Here is an 8032-nt window from a genome sequence, read left to right as displayed (position 1 = left end):
CCAGGGCTCAAAGAATCACCATCTCATGTGCCAAGGATGGAAGCATCTCTCCTATGGCAAAACAAAGCCTGATTATAAAGCTTCTCTAATATAAGACATTGATATTTCAAGCCTGGGTGACCAGGCTTTCCTTCTTTGCTTCTAATCCACTTTATTATTTAAATCATTTTATTATCGAGCTCTACAATGCTTAATGTGGAACCAACCATTGACCCTGATAAGGGGAAAAAGGTCTCCGCTTCTGCTTTGCTCTTGGCACTGCTCAGCCCCCGAGTATGACTTTCTGACAAAATGAATAGTGCGCTCATTCCCAGAGAGAGCAATCTAATCTCATCTCGTCCACTCTGAAGATATGCATCAAGTCCCACAGACTGTCTGACTGCAGGACCTCAACAGGACCGGGCATCTAATTCCATCTGGATTTGGATCAGTGTTTAAATTATCGAGCAGGGAGCCATTAGCAAGGAAGTGATGGAAGGCAATACACCAACTGTCCTGCTTTTAAAGAAAGCTCATTCCTGGATTGTTTTTCTCCCAAGATTTTTATTTGAAGGGTTCCCACACAACCCAGAGCGGATCGGGGGGTAGGGAGGAGTGGTGGGGGAAGCTTTAATGTTCAGAGTCATCTATAAAAACAGGCAAAACATGTATGAATGAATGTCTCCACATCCTGTATTTTTACTGTTAATGGGCAAGACCGTCTCATCAGATAACCAAACAATGCCAGGAGACCTAATTACTAATCCTCTGGTGAATTTTAAATTATTTTTAAGAGGAAAAAATGAGTCTCTGGTTACTCTCAGTTGAATAAAATGTCATTTATTTACAGCCTACCTTTTAAAGAGAGCATCATAACCCCGCCTCCCTTCAAATAGAGCTCTCTGATGACATCAGGCATCCAGACATGGCAAATGGCAATAGATCAGTTTTCATAGAATGTTAAAAATATAATGCCTTGGGAGATATTTTTTAACCTCTCTAAGGCAGTTAAAACTTGGGTATTGTTTCAGATAGCCTGTATGATGGGTATGGCATCGGGATGGGGCTTAGAGAAGACAAAAATTGCTCGATGGCCCCGTTTCCACTCTTGAACGATGCTGCTGTTGCCTACGGGATGGTATCCATAAGTCTTCGCTTTTGATTGAAAGCTCTCCAAAAGTGGCCTCCACCTCCCTCCTCTCCCAATGAATTCCCCTCGATTTGTGTGTCTCCGTGAACATCCTGTATTGGATGGTACCCGTGCCTTTACTTATAAAATTGCCGGCAAATGGAACAGGAGGAGAACATTGCATCTCCACAAGTTGGAGTCATTCTTATCTTGTAGAATCCACTCTAATGGGATCTTCTCCATGGAACTGTCTTATAACGCTCTCAGAAATAATACCTCCTCCCTTTAGCCTTATACTTTATTCTACTCTTAAACATTTCAGAAATAAAAATAAAACAAAAAAAAACAATAAATTTGGAATCGGGAGAGAATTTCTAAATCATCCAGTCCAACCCCTGTCTAAATAAGAGCACCCTTACAACATGATTCTATGGTCATCTGGCCCAAGGGTTAGCATGACTACATATAAATGTATTACCTTTTCTCTATAAGATACTAAGTTTTATCATCATAGGGTCATAGATCAAGAGATGAAAGGGCCTCCAGAATCTATTTAATGCATCCTCCATTCCTTCATTTTACAGGCAAAAAGAATTAAGCTCCTTAGGGGTGAAGTGAATAGCTAGTGTTGGACTTACCAGCTCTGTGATCCTGTGAAAGTCACTTAACTGTTCCTCAGCTTCCTCATCTCTAAAAATGGAGATAACAACAGCAACTCTCATTCAGGATTTTTGTGAGGATAAATGAGATAATATCTATAAAGTGCTTTGAAAACTCTGAAATACTCTGTAAATACTTGCTGTTATTATTAGCTATTATTGCCCAAGGTTACATAGACAGTTATTGACAGAAATTAAATATACAGCCAGATTCTCTGACACCCTGGTCAGTATTACCATCTATCCCCTTTAACATATTGACTCGACTTGTCTTAATTAGCTCTGCATCTCTCACTTTTGCCAAGCAATGGAGTTTCTGAACATTGTAGTCACTTGATACTCATTTGGGGGTAATTAAGTCACTTAAACTCTATTCATCTCAGTTTTCTCAACTGTAAAATGGAAATAATAACAGTAACGTGCTTCAACTGTTGTTTTGAAGATCAAATAAGATAATATTTGTAAAGTGCTCAGCCTGGCACATAATACATACCTAACAAATGCTTAGTCCCTTCCCTTATTAACATGTGTGACTAGAAGTAGCTCTATGGAACAGAATAAAGAACACTAAATTTGGAGTCAAAGGATCTAAGATATAGACTTGAGGATAATGTCTGGCCTTGAACTGATTACTCTATCCCTGTGGCACAATGGATGAGCATAGGAAAAAACTGAGTTCAAATCCTGCCTCAGATACTTATTAGTTGTGTGATTCTAGGCAAGTTCCTTATTTTTTTTCTCAATCTCAGTGTCTCCATCTTTTAAATGTTAATAGAATCTATCACCCCGAGTTGTTATGAAGATATGATGAGATATTATTTGTAAAGCAGTTTACAAGACTTAAAATATGTAATATAATAAAATATATAATGCTAGTCACTAGATCATATAGTTCCTAAAAGGGAATCAAATTTTAGAGGCCTAAAGAAGTAGCAATGAACAAAATTGTGAAGGTTTTTAAAAGCCAAATAAAAAGAAAAAATACTAAATTAACTTATTAATTAGGCTTTTTGCCTTTGTTCTCTTTAAGTAAAAAGGGAAAAAAAGGGCTTGCTACTCTAATGATTCTAATCATTTCTATCCTTCATTTGAATTTTGAATCTGGAGCTATTGGTAAGAATTAGAGTCTGCACTAACTGGCTTATTTCAAGATCTATTTCTATCATGAAATTGTCCAGGGGAAAAAATGGCAGGGAGTCATTTCTGTGGGCATCCAAGCCAGACCCTGATTGGCTAACCCAAACACAACAATTTATCAGTGGTCAGCTGGAAGACTCGGTGAACCCCAGTTCTGTAATACTAAGCTCCCTCAGCCAACCCACACAGTGCACTGTGCCTTGGTATAAGCTTTCATCCACAAAATAACCATCATTATGTAGTTTGGAAAAAAAGCAGGGTGGGCGGTAAGGTTTATACAGATCAAGTGTGCTGGGAAAGCCCAAAGGATCACGATTGCTGATAGCCACATTCTAACAAAGTTGAACATAGTCTTCTCACAAAAAATAAATCGGGCTTTTTGATGTTCATGTAGACCCAAAAATGGAGGGATAGAGCTTTTCTCAAGTGTGCACTCTAAAAAAGAGCCTTTCTTTTAAAAACTAATGGTTAAAACATTGGTAGAAGGAAGTTCAAGAAAGAGACCAAAAGATTGGAAGAATGGGGAAATTATTGAAATTTTTTATCTAGGGAAATTTCTTACCTATTCCATATTTTTAGACCCATAATTTTAAGTCTGCATGGTAGTTGGAAGGGTTAAAATAATATTAAATCTGCTTTTTGGCCATACCTACTTTGATAATTGTATCCCTTACCACATGGGGATACATCAAGACTCCTTGATTAGCTGCCTGTGTCTTCTTATGGGGCTGGTTATTTTTCCTCCAGCTATCTGCTCTGTCCAGTATAGATGCCATGAACTGAACTGAGAGAGAAGGGACTCTATTCACTATGCTACCCAGCTGCCCAAACAGATGATCCACAAAACCATCTTAGACAAATCATTTTTCTTTGGTGTACTTCAGCTGTAAAAAGGATAGTTCCTGCTTATAAAAGTCTAACTGGCTCGAGATTTAAACATGTTATCAAGTTTATTTATCTGCTTGCTTTTAATGAGAACCTTATGTCTTTTTGATTATGAATAAGATGCATATTTCTTGGAAAATGATTTTCAATATCTAGGAATACCCTCTCATTCCAAGGGCATAAGGACTTTTAAAAAAAATCTTAACTAGATTCTGTTGTCACGTTGGTCAAGAATTTAAAAACAAAAAGAAAAGATATTGTATGAATCCTTTATATTGGTCAGGGGATGACCATCCTTAGCCTTCTAGTGTATCCCTTGAATTTGTAAAATATTTTGTATGTTCCAAAGTACTTCAATCTATATGATCTCATTTCCTCACACCATTTTTGCAAGGGAGTGAGACAGTTGGCTAGTGTCTTTCTTGGACATGGAATCAAGAAGACCCCGGGAATCAAAAGCTGTCAGTGGGTTTACAAAGCATTTTACAAATATAGTTTCAATTGATCCTCACAACTCTAGAAGGTTATTCATTCATGTTTGGCTCTGTGACTCTATTTGGTGTTTCTTGGCAGAGATACTGGGGTTATTTGCTATTTCCTTCTCCAGCTCAACTTCAGATGAAGAAACTGAGGTAGACAGTGTTAAGTGACCTGTTCAGGTCCTATAGTTAGAAAGTGTCTGCTGCCAGACTTGAATTGGGGAAGATGAATCTTCCTGATGATGAGAAACGAGAAAACTGAGGTTGTAACGGAGGTTTGGTGATTTTCCTAACATCATCCAGCTAATAAGAATCTGAAGTTACATTCGAACTTAGGTCTTTCTGGTACCATAGTCATTTTTCTCTCCACTGCTTTATGATGTCTCTCTTCCTCAAGTGTTTTTATTCGTATCTCCATTTATTATCTCTTTGATTGTAAAGATCATTATTATTATCTCCATTTTGTCAGTGATGGTGCTCATAGGTTCTAACTAGAAGGAACCTTAGAGATCATGTATTCTAATTCCTTCATTTTACAGATAAGGAAAGTGAGAACCAGAGATTAAATGACTTGGCCAAGTTTTGGTAGCCAAATTGGAACTGGAACTAGAATCTAAGTGCTAGTACATTTTCTGCTATATCATAATGACCTTTCAGGGAAAACACTCTAACTCACTCAAACTCTTGTACAGGCAATGGTACTCTCCATGGTGGTTCCCAAGGATGGGATTATAAAGCCTATATCCCTGCTTTGTGCTATGCGTACTTCATGGAACCACAGAACCTCAAAGGTGGAAGAGACCTCAGGCCATTCATTCCAAACTTCCTGGTTCTTCCAGGTGACTCTATCCTGGAGCAGTGGTCCCCAAACAATTTTGATCATACATTCCTATTGGTAAAAATATTTAGAACTCTTTCTCTCTTTTTGTATATATATGTAGGTATACATATGCACATATTCTATAACATATATACATATCTATTTATATACATCATATACATCTATTTCAAACACATGTATCAACTTGCATGTTATATTTATATACACCCATACATAAATACATATATATTATCATACTAATGTAATATCTGTGCTTCAGGACATATATGAAACTCAAATTTTAATATGTATTAATAAAAAGTTGTTTTTAAGTTATAGAACTGCAATATGAAAGCAATGTTTTTGAATAGAATTTATCACTTAAAAAAACTGTATATTAGGGGCAGCTAGGTGGGATAATGGATAGAGTACCAGCCCTGAAGTCAGGAGGACTTGAGTTCAAATCTGATTCAGACATTTGAACATTTCCTAGCTGTGTGTGATCTTGAGCAAGTCACTTAACCCCAATTGTCTCAGTAAAAAACAAACAAATGAAAACAAAAACAAAAATTGTATGTCTTGGGCACTAGGATAAGACTTCTAAATAATTATGACATTGTAGTAATTAATATTGAGGTAACTTAATGTAGCTAGACAAGTAGGTGACGTTTTTGAAAGGTATTTTTTATTTGAAGATACGCAATACAACAATCAAATAATAAACTCTAACAATCAATAATTGCAAGTTTTTCTGCACTAGCCATGTTTCTCTACTAACTATGTCGCCATATAAAATATAAAAATAGTACGTTAAAGTGAATTAAATTTTATTTCAAGTCAACCAAGTTTTAAAAAGTAATTTATTCCTTCTTCTTCATAGAGTTTTGCTTAATGGATAATATTATGCCTTAATTTTCTATTCAGATCTGTATATTTTCATTGTTTTTGTCTGATGATGTGGAAACCAATTTGGTTGAACCATATATATAAAGAGAGTGCAGGAAGGAGAGAAAGGAAATGGAACAGCACCTATGATTTCATTGGTATAGAGAAGTTCCAGCTAAACTGGGAGTAAGCTTCTGATCTGCAGCTTACAGAACACTGCCCAGAGCACTGATGGCTTAATGACTTGCCTTGGGTCATCTAGCCAGTGGGTCATAGGTAGGACTTGAAATCATATATCTTCTCAGTTTCCAGACTATCTCTCTATTCACCATTCCATGCTGTCTTTCAATCCTCAATAAGGGGAGTAATGAGCAGTAAGGTTGGAAAACTTCACTAAGGTTAGATGATAAAGACCTTTAAATGTCAAACCAATCCTAGAGTCAACAGGAACTTATTAGAGTTTATTGAGTCAGGGTTGTTTGACATAGTCCTTTATTTTTATGAAAATCACTCTGGCAGTTGTGTGAAGGATGGATTAAAGTGGGGGAGCCATTTAAGGCAAGATCATTTCAATAGTTCACACAGAGGCAATGAAACCATAGATAAAGGTGGTGGCTGTCATGGAAGGGACAGATATTGTTGAGGGAGAAATCACTGGATTGATTGAATAGGTTAAAATAGGGAATTAAGGAAAATAATAAAGAAGGCTGTAATTTTGTTTGACCAGAAGGATGGTGGTACCCTCATCAGAAATAAGGAAGTTCAGAAAAAGGATGGGGTTGTAAGTGGGAGGAAAAGCTATTTGTGATATAGATTTTATTCATCCACACCTGCTTGTTCTGTGAACTTTGTTCCATCTCACTCAAAATGAAAAGGTAGGAGGAGTTATAGGGTTCCTATTTACCAGTCATGGCCTGGAGCATAGAGCCTCAGAGGGTTGCCGTTCTTGGAGTCAAGAGATAAACATGATGGGAGAAGGGAAAGATGGACTTTTTTTTTTTTTTTACAGTTACTCTGGTGAGAGGGGGAAGTTGGAAGATTACACAGAGGCACCTGTACCAGGGGGCTAGCAGATAAAATGTGAAGAGCAATTATAGCTGTGTTCATAGGGAGGAGAGAAAGTTATCTGCCTTTCTGCCATCGAATTGCTCACTCATACCCACATTTGGGCCATATTTCTCTTGCAGGCTAGGATTCCCATTTTGGGAATCACCATCCTAAAGTACTGAAAGAACTAGTGAACAGGAATGCTCAAGTCCTACTAGTGATTTTGGAGAACAGGAACTTTCCTTTAAGACGTGTCCTACAGAACTGGAAGAAAAAAATTTTCTAACTTACAAAAAATAAAAGGTGGAATCTTCCAGGGGTCCTCAAACTTTTTAAATAGGGAGCCAGCTCACTGTCCCTCAGACTGTAGGAGGGCCAACTATAGTAAAAACAAAAACTTTGTTTTGTGGGCCTTTAAATAAAGAAACTTCATAGCCCTGGGTGAGGGGGATAAACATCCTCAGCTGCCATCTGGCCCGCAGGCTGTAGTTTGAGGACCCCTTAGTGAGTAAGGCAATGGCTACTGAAGGCTCCTTGAGGGTTTTAATTGCATTCCCAACGCCTAAGTAATGAATTTTATACATAAGTGCTTGTTGGATTGGACTGGATTCTTGGCAACAGTCTAGAACAGGGGCCAGCTGTGATCTGTGAGTCAATCCAGTCCGCCACCCACTGCCTATTGTTATATGGCCTACAATCTAAGAGCTAATCATGCTTAGCTCCTGGGCTGTAGAAAACAAGGTGGAGGGACCATAGTTTGCCAACTCCAGTGTAGTATACATTATTGAAAGGATGTTGAATGAGCTTTTAAAAAAGGAAGTGGTGATTACAGAGCAAGAATGGGTCCTGCCACACTAACTGAAATGAAACTTGGATTGGTTTGGGGGGATACATCAAATATGTCAAAAAATTTACTCAAATTTTAGCAGAGTAGTTGAGATCTCTCATGCCATTCTTGTTGAGAAGATGGAGAGATGTTGGATTAGGAAGTGTTAAAAGACTAGATCAAAAG

The sequence above is a fragment of the Antechinus flavipes genome, chromosome 4 (genome assembly GCF_016432865.1).
Source record: "Antechinus flavipes isolate AdamAnt ecotype Samford, QLD, Australia chromosome 4, AdamAnt_v2, whole genome shotgun sequence".
Lineage (NCBI taxonomy): Eukaryota > Metazoa > Chordata > Mammalia > Dasyuromorphia > Dasyuridae > Antechinus > Antechinus flavipes.
The sequence above is the reverse complement of the archived record's forward strand: the minus strand, read 5'-3'. Positions refer to the sequence as shown.